Below are 16,156 nucleotides of genomic sequence, written 5' to 3' on the forward strand. Positions count from 1 at the left end.
TTCAACCATTTATGAAACTCTAGCAGCCAAACTAGTTAGCTTGCAAAGTGATTAAGATCTCAGACCCTTCACAGTCTGCTACTCAACCTTTCCTAGACTGAAGTCCGAGTGCCGTAACACTCAGTGACTTCAGTGGACCTATTCCTCTAGCCCAATTTCCTACCATTCCCCTCATAATAGTTACTCATGGTCCAAGCTGATTGTAGCTCCCCAATTAGCACTTCCAATTCTGTATTTTCCTATCTTTTTCACTTCGTCTCTTCTGCCTTCTAATCTAATTAGAACTGCCTTCTAATGTCCCCAAACACACTTCTTTTCCCCTTTCCTACTTCAGACTTTCTTAGACTGCAACATTCTTTTCATACCATAAACACAGTTCAGACATTATCCCCATCCAAGAGCATGAACCCATCCATCCATATGCTAAATTCAGATCCCTTCTTGTGGGTTCCCAGAGCACCAGAGAACAGCTCAATCATAGTCCTTGCCATGTTTTTTTAAAGCATGCATTTGTGCACGTTCTCACAATCAGGACCTGAGTTACATGAATAAAGAGACAGTATCTTCTCCATCTTGGTCTCCTCAGCACCTCATTTGACTCTGGCATCTACGGATGCTCAGTAAATACTTGCTGAACTGATAAGAACTGAAATAAACTGAATCGATTTTATTAACTCTAATGCCCTTAATTCTCACTTGGAGAAAAAACTAATCCTTTTCATTTGTATTCTTAAACTGGGGAAATTGCTTTCCTGCTCCTTTTTAAATGCTATTTTCCCTTTTAGAATATGACTTATTAAGAGTTAAGTCCTTCCAGAGGAGGTAAGAATTTAATAAAATGTTCTAGAGAGGTTTGATATTTCTCCAAATCTAGTTTTATTCTCCAAACCATATTGGATTAGTCATGTGATTCCTGATATAAGTAACTGAAAGGAAAGCAGCCTAATTCTTTAACACTAAACACTTAAGGATTGTACTGAATAGTGCCAGAGAATATGGGCCATGGGAAGAGATTTAGCACTGCCTGAGTACTCTGACTCCTGGGGAAAACCCCTGATTAGGGCACTGAATTATCAGCTCTAGAGGGAATATTTTCTAATCTTTAGTTAACTGGGTGGGACAATGTGTCACATTGATGGAGGAGGTAGTGTGAATGTCATCATCAGATTTTTCAGGACCATCTCCTATAAAATGTGTGGTAAGAAGTCCATCTTTAGAAAGCACACAGAGAGCTCTGCCATCAGGCCTTTTAGAACATCCTCAAATCCACTGTTAGTAGCACTTAAGAAGTTAATCAATGGTGGAGACTGCTTACCATTCCCTTGATTATCCTCGGGAAGGATTTATGCTTTTGAAAATGAGGAAGAACAGAAAAGAAAAAGAAGGGTGGGTGGAGAAGAGACCATTATTAGCACACCCAATTTTTAGAAGTTCCTTTATATGGTCTTACTGATGCACATAAAATAATTACAGGCAATGCAGTTTGTTATCTAGAAGCTAGCATTGGTATGTTGAGGCTCCAGATAATCCTTGCAAACTCAAATGAACCCATCCACAATGTCCACAATGCAGTCGGTAGACTGAGCGCTATGCCATATACCCAACCAAGGGGTTCTATGTCTAATGAAACCTGGTTAAAATATCCTTGAATATTTTATTGGGTGTAGTATTTACACACACTTAGGGAAAACTCTTTTCTCACAGCTTCCCATTGACCTTTCCAGATAATGCAATCTATGGTCCCTCTGAACCTAGATTAAGAAATTTAATCTGAGGGGCACCAAGTGGCTCAGTGGGTTAAGCCTCTGCCTTCCGCTCAGATCGTGATCCCAGGTTCCTGGAATTGAGCCCCACATCTCTGCTCAGTGGGGAGTCTGCTTCCCTCTTCCCCTCTGCCTGGTTCTCTGCCTACTTGTGATCTCTCTTTCTGTCAGATAAGTAAATAAAAGCTTTTTAAAAAAAAGAAAAAGAAATTTAATTAGAAAAGGGACATGGTCTACCTTCACCTCAAGCTATATTACAAAATAAAAAATATGCCCCCTCCCTAATCCAAAGGCAGAGTCCTAGACTAAGTATAAATTCATATTGCATCAGGACAACCCTTTAAAAAAAAACTAGCTTGTCTTTTTCTGAATCCTTTGCTTACTAACAGTGGAAAGTGGAAAGCATCAAACTGCCTAATATATAATCCACCAATATGTTAATGAATTAGTAACTTGAGAAATATATATTTGGACTTCATGTAAGTGGGAGTGATTCCAGGATTTGGCTATGAAAAATAACACATAAGGCGCTTGGGTGGCTCCGTGGGTTAAGCCTCTGTCTTCGGCTCAGGTTATGATCTCAGGGTCCTGGAATCAAGTGCCCACATCGGGCTCTCTGCTTAGCAGAGAGCCTGCTTCTCCCTCTCTCTTCCTGCCTCTCTGCCTACTTGTGATCTCTCTCTCTCTGTCAAATAAATTAAGAAAAGAAAAATAACAGATATATTTACTATGAGAACATATTTGTTATCTTTATTATTACTTTGATATTGGATAGAAAGTCTAAAAAAGCCTAATCTCTTTAGCTTTCTTATAAAAATCCTATGGTTAGCATATCTTTTTTAAGACAGCAGGAAAAAACTTTAAATAAGCTTATGGCAAAAATAAGTTTATTATCTATTTCAAAAGATATTGGTAGTGGCACATACATATATGTAAAATGGTTTTGTCTATTTCCTAAAATAAAACTTTTATGAATGAAAAAACTCAGGATTTTGAAAACTAATCAATGCACTTAAAATTCTAAGCATACAGATGCCCAGTAGGGAAATATGTTCAAAATAGCTAGAAAGTAGCTTTCCAATAATGTTGACAATGCAAGATTATTGCAATATTTGCAAAAGAGAATTGCAACAAAAGGAGACTTGCATATTTAATTCATTAGCTTTAATTTCTCCTGGAATATCAAGGGGATTAAATTCATTTGCATCAGACTTTGGTGTTAATCCTAAGAATTTATTAGCTCCTCTCCAGCAATGTTTTAAAAGTACTTACTTTTTTCTTCCTAGATGTTCTGAGATTTTAACCTCATAGCTGCCAGGAAGTTTTGGCAGAATATCAGTGTAGAATCACCATTCTTTTAGGTTGGGATTCCTGGGGCAGCTACAGCCAGTTTTGTTGTGGGTTGTCCTGGGCAGCAGCTGTGCCGATAGTTACATCAGGGAAGCTTCTCCATTTAACTGGGCATGGTCTATTGCATTAGTTATATAAGTAAATAACAGGCAAGGTAGACTAGCCACTTGTTCAAAACATCTATTGTATGTAAGTCTGTGCTTGACTGACTCAAGTATGCTTATTCTAATAGATTTTTAAATATTCAGATGGTATCCGTTTACACAAGCATGGTGGTAATTATAAAATCTATAGCCTATAGTGCAGATCACAACCTATTTCCCTGACTACCATCTTCTTTGTTCTAAGAACGATGACCACTTTAAGTTAAAGCTCTGGGTCTATATGACGTATGATAAGAAAAGTTGTTTTTATGGGTGTTTATCAATTCTACCATCTTAGAGACACTAACTTTCTGACTCATCACAGTTTGTTTTTGTTTTTGTTTTTTTTATTTTTTCCTTTTAAAAGAGTTCTAGCATGTTGTACATTAGCTTTTCAGCATGTTGATGTTATTCACAGTTTTGCTTCCCTATCATGGTTGCATCTTTGAGTTGTTGGTTTGCATGACAAAGCATTTACTCCAGTGCAGTTAAGAAGTACATGCATTTCAGCACTCCTGAGAGTGCTGAAAAAGTGGGGTCCCACTCATTCTAAGAGGGGGCAGGGAGGAGAGGGCTAATGATGATGCTAATTCCAACAGAGCTTCAAGACTTGTAAATGACCTATAGAGACTAGAAAAAATATTCTATTTATAGCCCATGCCCCAGATAAAATAATCTGGTGATTATTTCTATTTCTTATGACAAGAAAATATAAATATAAATTAGCTCTTTGTTTAATATAAGAAAAATAGTAGCTGTCTAAAATTAAGGACCATATGTCTTGATTCAGACCTGAAAAATTGAAACTAATAACCCTTAAATAAAAATTTCTAGCTATTGCTCACCCTATTAAAAAAATGTCTTCACAACTGGTATGATATAAGATTGGCTCTTTTCTGTCCAGTTTGCTAGAAATGTTCAAAAGCAGCAATAACATTTGCTTTCTTAATGCAAAGGACTCCATCCAGGTCTTGTTATCAAATCATCAAAACTATTTATCCAGATTTATCTGCCTAGATTCTTGCCTCTAAATGCATTGGAACCTAAGCCACTCATCGTTCTGACATATTTTATGTTTGCGTATTAGATTATTCTGCTGAGCTGTTAAAAATCCATCTTTAGAGGTGTCTGCATGGCTCAGTTTGTTGAGCAACCAACTCTTGATTTTGGCTCAGGTCATTATCTCAGGGCCCTAGGATAGAGCCCTAGGGGTGGAGGGTGTTCCTGATCAGTGGGGAGTCTGCTTGAGGTCTCTCTCTCTCTCTCCAAATAAATAAATAAATAAATAAATAAATAAATAAATCTTTAAAAAAATTTATCTTCAATAAAATGAGATTGGATGACTTCTAGTCTTTTATGTTCAAATTTTCAATGTTGTTGAATTCTCCAAGGGAATGGCTATCATTTGCAATGGTAGTCTATTTTATGGTTTATTAGCCTAGAAATTTCTTTCTTAATCATGTCTACAGTAATGACTGGGGTCTTTTGCTGTCATTTACTTGGGAAATGTAGTTGGTATTGGGACCTAAGAGAGTACAAGTTGAGACAGGTACAAAAAATCGAAAGAGAAATACTAGCAATGTCTTAAGAAACAGAAACTTTCTAATTCTCTGTTGTCATTAAATTGAAAGTGATATAAACTAATGAAAGCAGCAAATCTAGGTGTGACATGAACATGGGGATTTAAAACATACAAAGGGGAAAATAAGTCTTCTGCCAAGGTTGTAATATGATGATATATCACCATTTTCAAAAGAAGTTGAACTTCAAGAAAAAATACACAATCCCTCTGGTGTTTTCACAGGAAGTTGTGTTGGGAAAGAAAGAAAAAGATAACCATCAATATTCTAGCAATAACTGAGGTGTCTGTGTTATATATGCAGGAGATTCGACTGAACAGAAGCATGAGTGAGAGAACAAAGGGTTTCATGTCTGTCTATATTAGTTTAAGAAATTTAACCAATTCACTAGCCAAGTTTTTTTAAAATTATTAATATTTCCACAGATTTATTATAAATATAAATATAGGTGAGATGTATTCCCCTAGATATATACCAAATTCTTCATGGTGACTATTTCTGAGAATTGACATTGTGGGGAGAGAAATGGTGGAAGACTTCCACTTTTTAATGTGTGTAATTCTGTATTGTTTATTTTTTATGTGCATGTACTTTATGCAATAAAATGTATGTATCTTTTCTTCAAAAATTCATAAATAGAAACTATGATATACCCTGGAGTTTAAAGAGACAAAAACAAAAACAAACCTATCCTGGCCATCCATAGTAAGAATTAATTTATCCTGGGCTAAACCCTTGTGACAAGTGTAATAACTAAAAAACTTACTAGCTTTAATTATTTTGTGGATTTTTTTCTCTAGAAAAAATTATTTTAAAGTGAAATCCTAATGTATTATGGGCAGGCAATACATTGTTTCTAATGTTGCTGCCCATTTTTTATTAATAAAAATGCAGCCACTGCCTGCTAGGGGATACATCATCACAGTATAGGGTTTACCAATTTCCCCAAAACCCTATAGGCAGGAGCCTCAGGAATTTCTTTCACTTTCTATGTTTGCATTTCCCAGCAGGACATAAGTGACAGAAAATATATGTATATGGACCCATAATTCACAATATTTGAGGTAGAGGGTGAGCCAGGAATTAAAGTTGCTGTAAGCAGAGGCTTCTATCTTGGTACACCCTTCTAAATCCTGTCACCCCTCAAAAATAATCATCATGATGTCTTCTGTTTTAGTGCCGGCCTCACTCCTGGTCATTTCATATATATCTCATATAAACTGTATCTAAAACGTAATTCACTTGACTCTCACCCTTTTGAGAAATGCTACAGGTAGGATTACCAGGAAATATTCTAAAATTGAAGTTTGCACACAGGACATTAGAGGATGTATTCTGGGGTGGGGGTGGGGGGGTCGACATCTATACAGATGTGAAGGAAGTCAGATTGAGTAGAGGAAGCAACTGGTCTGCCCTGGAGCCCCACCAGGGCCTCACCCATCCTGTGGTGACTTCTGCAGCTAGAAGGACTCTGCAAAACTGTCCCAAGTTGGAGCAAGGTCAGACAACAGTCTCCAAAGTCATTAGATGCAGGCAGGGGCAGCACATTAGGAAACATGGTTCTTTCCAGCCTAGCACAGTCATCAGAAAAGGGATACCCGACTGTGAAAAGTCTGCCATAAACTCCCAGCAGCTGGAGGAGTCAGTGCTCCCATCCTGAAGAGCAGATCTGAGCAGTGCTCCACAGGGTCTCACATACTAAATATACCAACCTCCTTCTACAACAGTGGTTGGCACTTAACAGGATAAATCACCTAACTGGGACTCTTCTGTTTGGTTCATTTCTACATTCTTGGTATGCCACCATGCACAAATATTCTCTAGCTCATTCATTCATTCTTTCAATTTGGTTAAATCCAACAATGATGCATTGAGTACCTACAATATGCAAAGCACTGCTTAGCTCTGGTGATACAGAAATGGATAAGGCATAGTGCAGAAGAACAGTCATGTTATAAAATATTTATTGAGCTTTTACTACATTCCAGTTCTGTGAATCTCACTTAAATCTCTAACAACCTTGTAAATGAAATTGTATTTTGATCCCCATTTTTCAGGTGGGAGGACTTGTGAATGGTGGGGTTTAGTAATTTTTCCAAGGCCACTCAACTAATATGATTTAGAGCTGTGTGTGGACCCCAACAGAATGACTCCAGAGCAGGAGCCCCTAACCACCAGGTCTGGAGAGTTAGAGAAAACATCTTGAAGGATGTGGTATGGAGAGCAGATTGGGTGATGATCAGGATTACCAAGGTGAATGAGGGATAAATCGCAGTCTAGGCAGAGAGCTACCACTGACAAAACAAAGAAGTGAGGCAGAACCGCAAGTAGCACAAGGTTACTGGAGCATAAAAGTGCAAAGCAGGGAGTGGTGGGGGGTGAACTAGAGATGGAAATAGGGCTAGGTCACAGGGAGCCTGTATGCCATTCCAAAGAATGTCCCCTTAAGGCTGGAGGATGGAAAGCCACTCAAGGATTTAAAATAAGGAAGAAGAAAGTAGAATTTGTGCTTGAAAAGTTCTCTCTACTTGGTGGAGGATTTAGGGTGCAGTGCCATGCTGAGGGTAGATAACTTATTTGTAGAGGAACAAGGATTAGAGAAGATACTAGGATGGCTGGCAGCTGACTGGGTCTTTGGCGACGTGGCCAACTGATGCAAGAAATTCAACAGGAAACTTTGATGGGGAGAGGGTAGGGCAGACTGTGATAAGGAAAAGGCAGGAGGGTAGATATTTAATTCAGGTTTACACTGTATTTAAAGGGATAATGGAACATAAATGTCCATTGGGCAATTGGCTATTTGAATCTGAATGCAGATGAAAGGTGAGGACTGGATGTAGTTTGGAGACTGATTAGAATGTGAGTCATAGTTAAAACCATAGAGTTGAAGTGCCATTATGGAAGTTTGCTACATTGAGTGTTGAAAATACAAGCAATAGCCTGGGTATTAAACCTTAGGGAAGGACAAGAAGAAAAGAGTTTATAAAGGAGGACAAAGAGCTAAAAACAGGAGAACATTCCAATGTCAGAGAGGGAAAGAGAGAGAGTGCCTTACAAGAGCTTTACAATAAAAGAGTAGTCCTTAGTGTCAAAGGCATGGGATAAATCAGATAATTCCAGTGCTGGAAAGTGTTATTGGGGTTTGGCCATGTGCAAGTCATTGCTGACCTTGCCAAGAGTGCCTCTTGGAAGTGACGAAGGTAGGAATCCTATTACCCTGAGTTGGCAAGGTAAATGGGAAGTAAAAGGGTAGAGAGAATTCATTCCAATAAGACTGAAAGGAAATGAACACAAAATGGGGAGCCAGTATCAGGGGGCCATTACTCTTAAAAAAAAAAATCCATAGACAGCTAATATATGTCAGATGCTAGGGAGACAGAAATGCTGAGATCTGGTCCCTACCTTCAAGGGTCTCATAATGAACACCCAAAATAGAAATACAAACAACCAGAGGAAAATGTGATGAGTGGAACAGCAGTATGATCAAAGAATCCCAGGAAGAGGAGAAAGGCCCTGGCTTTGCTTAGAGTTAAGGGAATAAGTGAATTAGCAGAAGATCAACAAATGATTGCCAGAAAACTGAACAGCTCTGGAATAGCATGAAGGAGTGTAAAAGACAGTCACATTCATTGAAGTGAATGCTTGTTGTGACTGAATGCAGGAGACTGGTGGAGGCAAAAGATAATGCTAGAAAGGTTAGGACAGTTGAAATCACAAAGGGCTTTGTTTTCTTCATTCGAGAGTTAAGCTTTTTCTATGAAGTAATGGAGGAGCTTACTGAAGAGTTTTAAGTATACCAAGTGATATGAAAAACTGTTTTATATGCTGGTAAGAGAGAAGAGGGTGGTTTGGAGGAAGCAACTGAGGAATTAGGAAGACCAGTTATGAGATCACTGTCATTTATGATGAGGGACACAGCAAGGATGGGAATGAAAAGGAAAGACAGATTTGAAAGAAAATAATAGAATTCATAGAATATGAATTCATAGAATATACTGATGGGGAGATGGGAAGGAAAGGAAAAGTAGAAGATCATTCCAGATTTCTGAATTGATGGCTGGACAGATGTCATTAGAATGAACTGAAACATAGAGCCTATAACAATACTCTAGAGTTTATGAAATATAATGGATTTGATCCTGAGATGCCCAAGTGACATCCAAGATCACAAACATCCAAGAACTCAGTATAATACACAGGTAATCTTTGTGTTTTAGTGATTGAGAAAGGTGATGAGGCTTGAGTTGAACTTGAAAGAAAAAATAAAGGAGGGGGTAGGGTTAAAGCATTTCTCCTCATGCTATGAGAAAAATCATGAGTAGTGGATTAGAAAAGAAAATAAAAACACAAGCTCAGGAAGTACTAAGGACCAGTGGCTCACTGGACTGATTTTGTTGTGAGCCTGTAGGTAAGGCAATCAGCTTCTCTCTCTCTTCTGAGCTTTCTCCCTCCTTCGAAAAATAGCACATTTATAGCATGCTTGGAGATTGTTGGTTGAACAATTGTTGGTTAAACACTGTCAGTGGCAGAGGAGTTTTATGACTATAGAATACTGACCTTTCCTCATAAGGTTATAAGAATAACAAATTATGTGGGATTAATATTTCATAGCCTTTGTTCATGTCTTAAATTGTTAGCCAAAGCCTACAATGTTTGTGCAGAATGAAATCACTTTTCACAGGGTATTTTATCAGGTCCTCCCTGACATAGTGGGAGCTGCCTGTGGCTTCCTTCTGCTCAGTGAGTGTGCCTTACTGTTTTTGTCCTGTTGTGCTGTATTGGCTAATGTAGTCAGTAAAGGTTTTGTTGTAATCTTTTATCAAACAATGTCAAAACCAAAATACACTCCTGTTCCTGTGATCCCAGTTCAGAAAGCTACACTGGCTATTTAGTCACTGAAGTTACCCTTAGGCAATATTTAACCATCTGTGTACCACTGATGTGAGAAAGAGAATCACTGACTGTAGTAAGAGCCAATACATTTCTATTTCTCCCTTTTCTCCCCAGTACGGATCCTAACTTGCCTGTAAGCCTCCAGTTAACTGACCCTTTTCTTCAGTACTTTCTTTTCTCATGACTCAGTTCCTGTTTCTTTGAGTCTTTAATAATATTAAATGGTGTTTCTCAAATTTCTTCTATAGCCATTTAGTATTTCAGCATTAAGCTAATCTTTCAGTAACTCAATGCCTTGACTAAAAGCCTTAAACTGCACAAACACTCTTAACCTGTTTTTATTTTGACAACCTGACTTCATTTTCTAAAGCATGGTACTGTTTAAGAAAAAAATGTCACAAGCTGTCTTCTGGGCATGTCAGAGACCAAACTTAAACAGCCAGTGGGGGAAAAGGCCTTTGGGAGCTGGAAGAGAACAGATCTTTATCCATTTCTGCTCCAAGATGAGGACTGATACCCTCACACTTACTTTGTTTCTGCTCCAGACCTGGGAGTGGATGGCAAACATCAGGATCCTTCTTTAACTGGAAGGCACTAAAGCCAAACATTTTCATCATGAGAACTATCATTTACACAATGATGGTCTCTTCAAATGGCCCCTATTAAAAGCCAGCATGGGGCGCCTGGGTGGCTCAGTTGACTGAGCGACTGCCGTCAGCTCCGGTCATGATCCCGGACTTCCAGGATCTCGTCCTGTATCGGGCTCCCAGCTCCTTGGGAAGTCCACTTCACCCTCTGACCTTCTCCTCTCTCACGCTCTCTCTCACTCATTCTCTCTTAAATAAATAAATAAAATCTTAAAAAAAAAAACCAGCTTGAAGGTTCTTAAGTCCACAAATAAGTTTATCAGCTTCAATGTTAAGTATAAAGGAAAAATCCTATAAATGATACTTAAAAGGCAAACCTTTTTGACTTTAAACTATCGCATTATGTAATTGTACACTGCATATTTCTATTCAGATCTTAAAACAAATGAAAAGTTTATTCTGCTGCAATGGAAGCCCATACCAGCTGTGAGAGAAAATTCTCCTCTTTTTACCAGGAAGATTAGAGGTTGTTTCTAACAAGGCAAAAACCAGTTATTAATGTTTTCTAGTTAAATAAAGACTTTGTGTTATTGGATGTATAAGCAATTAGCTCCTGCCATCACACACAAGATACGTAAAGTGGATTGTAGGAGCAGTGTGGGTAGGGGTAGAGCAGAGCTTTATTTATCCATACCTAAATTCATTTTCCTGCCTTTCAGGGAAACATCCCTCCCAAGACACCCCAGATGAGATGCAGGATACTTCAAGCCCCTTTTCACAGAGAGGCAGTGTGGATCAGGGATCTAGACAGAGAGCTTCAGATACTTGCTCTATCACTTACTGGCTGTGAACCATGAGCAATTCACATAAACTCTTTGAGCAACAATTTCCCATTCTGTCAGACAGTATGAATAAAACCTACAATGTGGGATTATTGGCATATTTAGCAATAACATATATAGAGTAGCTAGCACATAGAAGGCTTGGCAAATATTGCTATAAACATAACAAATATCCATGTTTTTCCCAAAACACACACAAGTGTGCACACATGCACAGTGGGGTTGAGGGGATAAGGGGGAGAAGAGAAGAGGGTGGAGAAAGGGGGGCAATGATTCTACATTGTTGAGAACGAGGAGGCCTATAGAAATATGTTTTAAGGGCACCTGGGTGGCTCAGTGGGTTAGGCCGCTGCCTTCGGCTTGGGTCGTGGTCTCGGGGTCCTGGGATCGAGTCCCGCATAGGGCTCTCTGCTCGGCAGGGAGCCTGCTTCCTCCTCTCTCTCTCTCTCTCTCTGCCTGCCTCTCTGCCTACTTGTGATGTCTCTCTGTCAAATAAATAAAATAAAAAATTTTTTTAAAAAAAAGAAATATGTTTTAATTACTTGATCATTTCACCGTCACATATCTAGGAACAATATAAACCTCACCTGAGCTATAGGTTTTATATCAAGAGCCAGCTTCCATTCAGAGAAATGTATTACTTTAATTTCCCAGAGAATGGGCAATTTTCTTGAAGGGAGAGGGAAAGGGAAAGATTGCCCATCCGCCGTATCCTCCCTGAGAGGCTGACCAATCTGATCTATCTGGATGAGCCACCCCTGCAAATTTCTGCAAGAATATTGGTAATTCAGCCATGGAAAGGAGTGGGATAGGGAGAAGGGGAGGGAGTGTGTAAAACTTCTTTCCTTTTTCCTGCTTCCCACTCCTCTGTGTATGTGGGGTGTGTGTGTGTGTGTGTGTGTGTGTGTAATATCATTTTCCATAAAAACATCTGCCTTTCCAAGGTAGAGAGACAAAGCAGGGACCGCCTTTCTTACAATACTATCTTCAGTGCCTGTCATTTCACCATGACTCAGAATGGGTACATGGTGAGCTGCCCAGATTCCCCAGCAGGCTGATCCTCTCATCCTCTCTGCTGCTGGAAGAACTGCCTGCTGACAGCTCTCACAGCTGACTCTTTACCCAGGAATTGCTCTCAGAGAGAGCTGTGTTATTCTCCTATGGCAGCCCATATCCAGTGACTAGTTGATATGGGGATACAAACACCCTGGATGCTTGCCGCAACTGAATAAGGGCCGTTCCAACTCTGAACTTTGCAAGGGGTCGGCTGAGACCTCTGTTGAAGCTGCATCATGAGGCAAGTCGTCTTCTGTCTCCTCTGAGTGGATGCTGGCTCTTCTCTATTTCCCTCAATCCCTAATAGGTGCTCCTGAGAGCTCTCCCCAATTAACTTGCTACAGGAAAATCTCTGTCTCAAAGCTGGTGTCAGTGAAACTCAGTCTACAATAGTGGCCTTCAACAATAATGGCAGAATCTGGTAGAACTATGCTGCTGGCAAAATTCATGACGGTCTACTAATCATCTGTAAAGCTTTCAGGGAGGGGGCATGCTGGGAGTATCTACTCTCTAAAGGCCTATTGGAGACTACATTTATCATAGAGGCAGCCTGGTAGAGGAATTAAACACCTGGGTTCTCAAGTCAATTGCTCAGGTGGAATGTCACCTCTTTGCCCCTTGATGGTTATATGACCTTAGACAAAGTCCTTAACCTCTGTGTAATTTAGCATCTGTCCTCCTTTATAAGTTGAATATATTGTAGTACCTGTCATTTCTGTATGTATAAAAGGTACCTACTTAATGAAAGTGTTGGGAAGATTAACTGCATCAACATGTGTGAGGAGCTTAAATTAGTCCTGGCACATGGTATACACTCAGTAAAACATAAAACATGAAACATTTGGATAATCCATGTGTGTTTCTGTATTTAGGAACATCCAGATTATCAAAGCATTTGCATCCATTGCATATTTTTAAAGTTTTATTTATTAATGTCATTTCTATACCTAACATGGGGCTCAAACTCCTGACTCCAGGATCAAGAGTTATACGCTCTTCTCACTGAGCCAGCCAGGCATTCCTCCATTGCATATTTTTATCTCCACTCTTTAAGACAGTAAATTCCTCAAGGGCAAAGGTAATGTACTTAATGATTAAATAAATACTAATCCACCATTCATTCATTTATATATATCTACATATATGTAAATGCCATGTGTTTACATAGCGTATGAGTTTCTGTCAAGTTGCCTCTCTAAAACTCTGTCTGTGCAAGGATACCACATAGAGATAATCAGAGATGTAATGGCCCTACACAGAGGAGCTAGAAAGGACAGGAACATTGAGCTCTCCATTGTGTTCTCCACTGATCTGCACTTTTCCCTTGGGCTCTGATCCCTTACTTTGAGAAAGCTTCTCTGGCAAACAAAGGAACACATAGAGGACAGGGCCTAGGTCTTGGCCTGAATAGCACTGGCTCATATATAAAGATATACTATATACTATGGAGGCGTGCCTGGGTGGCTCAGTCAGTTGAGTGTCCAACTCTTGATTTTAGCTCAGGTCATGATCTCAGGGTCCTGGGATCAAGCCCAGAGTCAGGCTTTGCACTCAATGGGGAGTTTGCTTGAGGATTTCTCTCCCTCTCCTTCTGCCCCTTCTCCCCATTCACATTTTCTCTCTTTTTCTTTCCCTCAAATAAATAATTTTTTTCTTGTTTTGTAGGTTATTTTTTAAATGGACAAGTCAATTTAATTATCTGCACCATCTTTTTTTTTCTTTATTATTGTGTTATAATGGTCATCTACAGTACATCATTAGTTTTTGATGTAGTGTTCCATGACACTGGGTTTTATATGCAAACAATGACTCATGGAACACTATATCAAAATAAATCTTTAAAAAGGAAAAAAAAAGATGTATTATGGAGACAAAGTGTTATTTTGCATATTTGGTACTTGCAGCTATGATGATCTGGAAGATATCAACTCTTTTTTGTTAATATAACATATTCACAAAAGGATTAAAATAGATTGAAGGCAGGACTGTAGAGATATATGTAGAGATATTCTACATATCTATAGAGAGATACATAGAGATATTCTCTACATATATGTAGAATATATATGTAGAGGGGAATCTGAGCTTACATTAGTGCTGCAGGATGTGAAAGAGAAACTTGGCCCCAGCTCTTGAAAAAATGATTGGATCCTTGCCAAGCATTTTTACACTGTGTACTTCTAGACAACATGTGCATAGAAAGCAGAAGGGTATGATAAAATGCCAGTCATTGTCCACTTCAATTCATAATCCATCCCAAGGCAAGCAGAACACTGGCCTGGGAAATAGCAGCAGCATGAGTGTTGTTATCAAATACAAGGGACAATATCAATAATGAACATTAGAGAGTGCTTTACAGATTACAAAGTATTTTCAAATAGCATTTTCCGTCTTCATGATGGAAAACCAACAGAGGAGTAGAAATGTTGTTATTGTGGATATTACTCCTATCTGCAAATGAGGGGACTTAGATTGGTTCAGAGAACTTTTCCAGGGCACATGCCAAAGCCAGGACTCACATGCAGTGGTCACTCTGAGTCCTGGGCACATTTCCTTACCCAACGATGCTCATCTCCAATAGCACTTAAGTTTAATACTCTCTGCTGAGCTATGTCATCATAGATCATTGAGTATGTAATAAAAGAAGTGAAGTCAGAAACATGAATCACTTACTTCACACAGATCTATTTATTATTTCTCCCACTCAGAACAAGCCCAGTCACTGTCAGAGATTTTTTATGGGTGTGCACGAAAGACCATATCTGAGATTCTTTAGAGATTACCTGAGTTAATCCACTGAACTAGAAGGCATTTTAGTGAAACCTATAGAATGTTTGTGCTCTTATACTTAATAAATTCAGCTTATTTCCTATGGGACCCAAACTACTCTGAGACCAAGTTCCTTCCTCAAGAACTTCTAAGAAGTACACATACCTCTTAGTATATGAAGGTGAAGGAATTTGAAGTAAGGGGTGGGGCAACTGAATAGTGAACCCCCTAGAATTCTGAGCAGGAAAACAAGAATTGTGTTTTGTTTTGTTTTTTAATTTTATGATACAGACTTATTTTGAAAAACGGCAAAGACAAATTTAAATTTAATATGCTAAAATAAATTTTCTGTCTTTATTTTGGAATTCCAGCCATTGGAAATACCAGAAATATCATTAAATAGTGAATAATGAATATATATATACACACACATATATATGTATGATATGTGAACATATGCATAAAATATGTGGTGTGCTTCTAAGAGTTCCTTATTTCCATTTTTTTATTGTGTTATGTTAGTTACCGTACAATACATCATTAGTTTTTGATATAGTATTCCAAAATTCATTGGGAAAACAAGAATTTTATCACCTGTAATTGTCATCATGAATTCAATCTCCTTGTGTCCCACCCTGTCACATGAATATTCACTATTTTTACTGCCTGACATAAGCATGGATCTATCTGAAGAAGTAGCCATGAAAGCAATTTTCAAGTCTGAATTTTTTAATGTAAAATCATAAATCTACAAGCTGCTGAAAAAAGATGAAAGAAAATCTAGAAAATCTTCTTATGCTTACCTAAATGCTGCCTCCAGGTGTATGAGACCTAAGCCAAAGAAAAATTATGGCTCTCCTATTCTATGAGGAAAGTGTGGGTTAAATGTTCTTTGATTAATATTCTACTTAGTTTTCTTGATCTTGTAAAGCCATTTTCATTTCTTAAACTTACTAGTAAAGCCCACAGAGAGGATCAAACCTGAATTTGTTAATAGGATATACTCAAAGCTTAAATGTGTGATGTATGATTTGGGGAAGCATATACTTGGTTGCTGCTATGTGGATCTCACATTTGTTCCAGTTTGATTTGTGAGAAGCTATTCTTAAGTTGTTCTACTTATTAGCTATTCTGATATCTAGGGTGTCCATTTATGGCATGCCAGAGGGGAAC

General features: G+C 38.5%; 1 protein-coding gene across 9 annotated transcripts in view; it reads right to left on the reverse strand.

Moving 5' to 3' along the window:
• LMNTD1 (lamin tail domain containing 1) overlaps window positions 1-16,156 on the reverse strand; it is a 492,088-nt gene that overhangs the window by 440,004 nt on the left and 35,928 nt on the right. The gene's annotated exons all lie outside the window — the stretch shown is intronic.

This window comes from Mustela putorius, unplaced genomic scaffold (assembly GCF_011764305.1).
Source record: "Mustela putorius furo isolate JIRA1106 unplaced genomic scaffold, ASM1176430v1.1 tig00537227_pilon_pilon_pilon, whole genome shotgun sequence".
Taxonomy (NCBI): domain Eukaryota; kingdom Metazoa; phylum Chordata; class Mammalia; order Carnivora; family Mustelidae; genus Mustela; species Mustela putorius.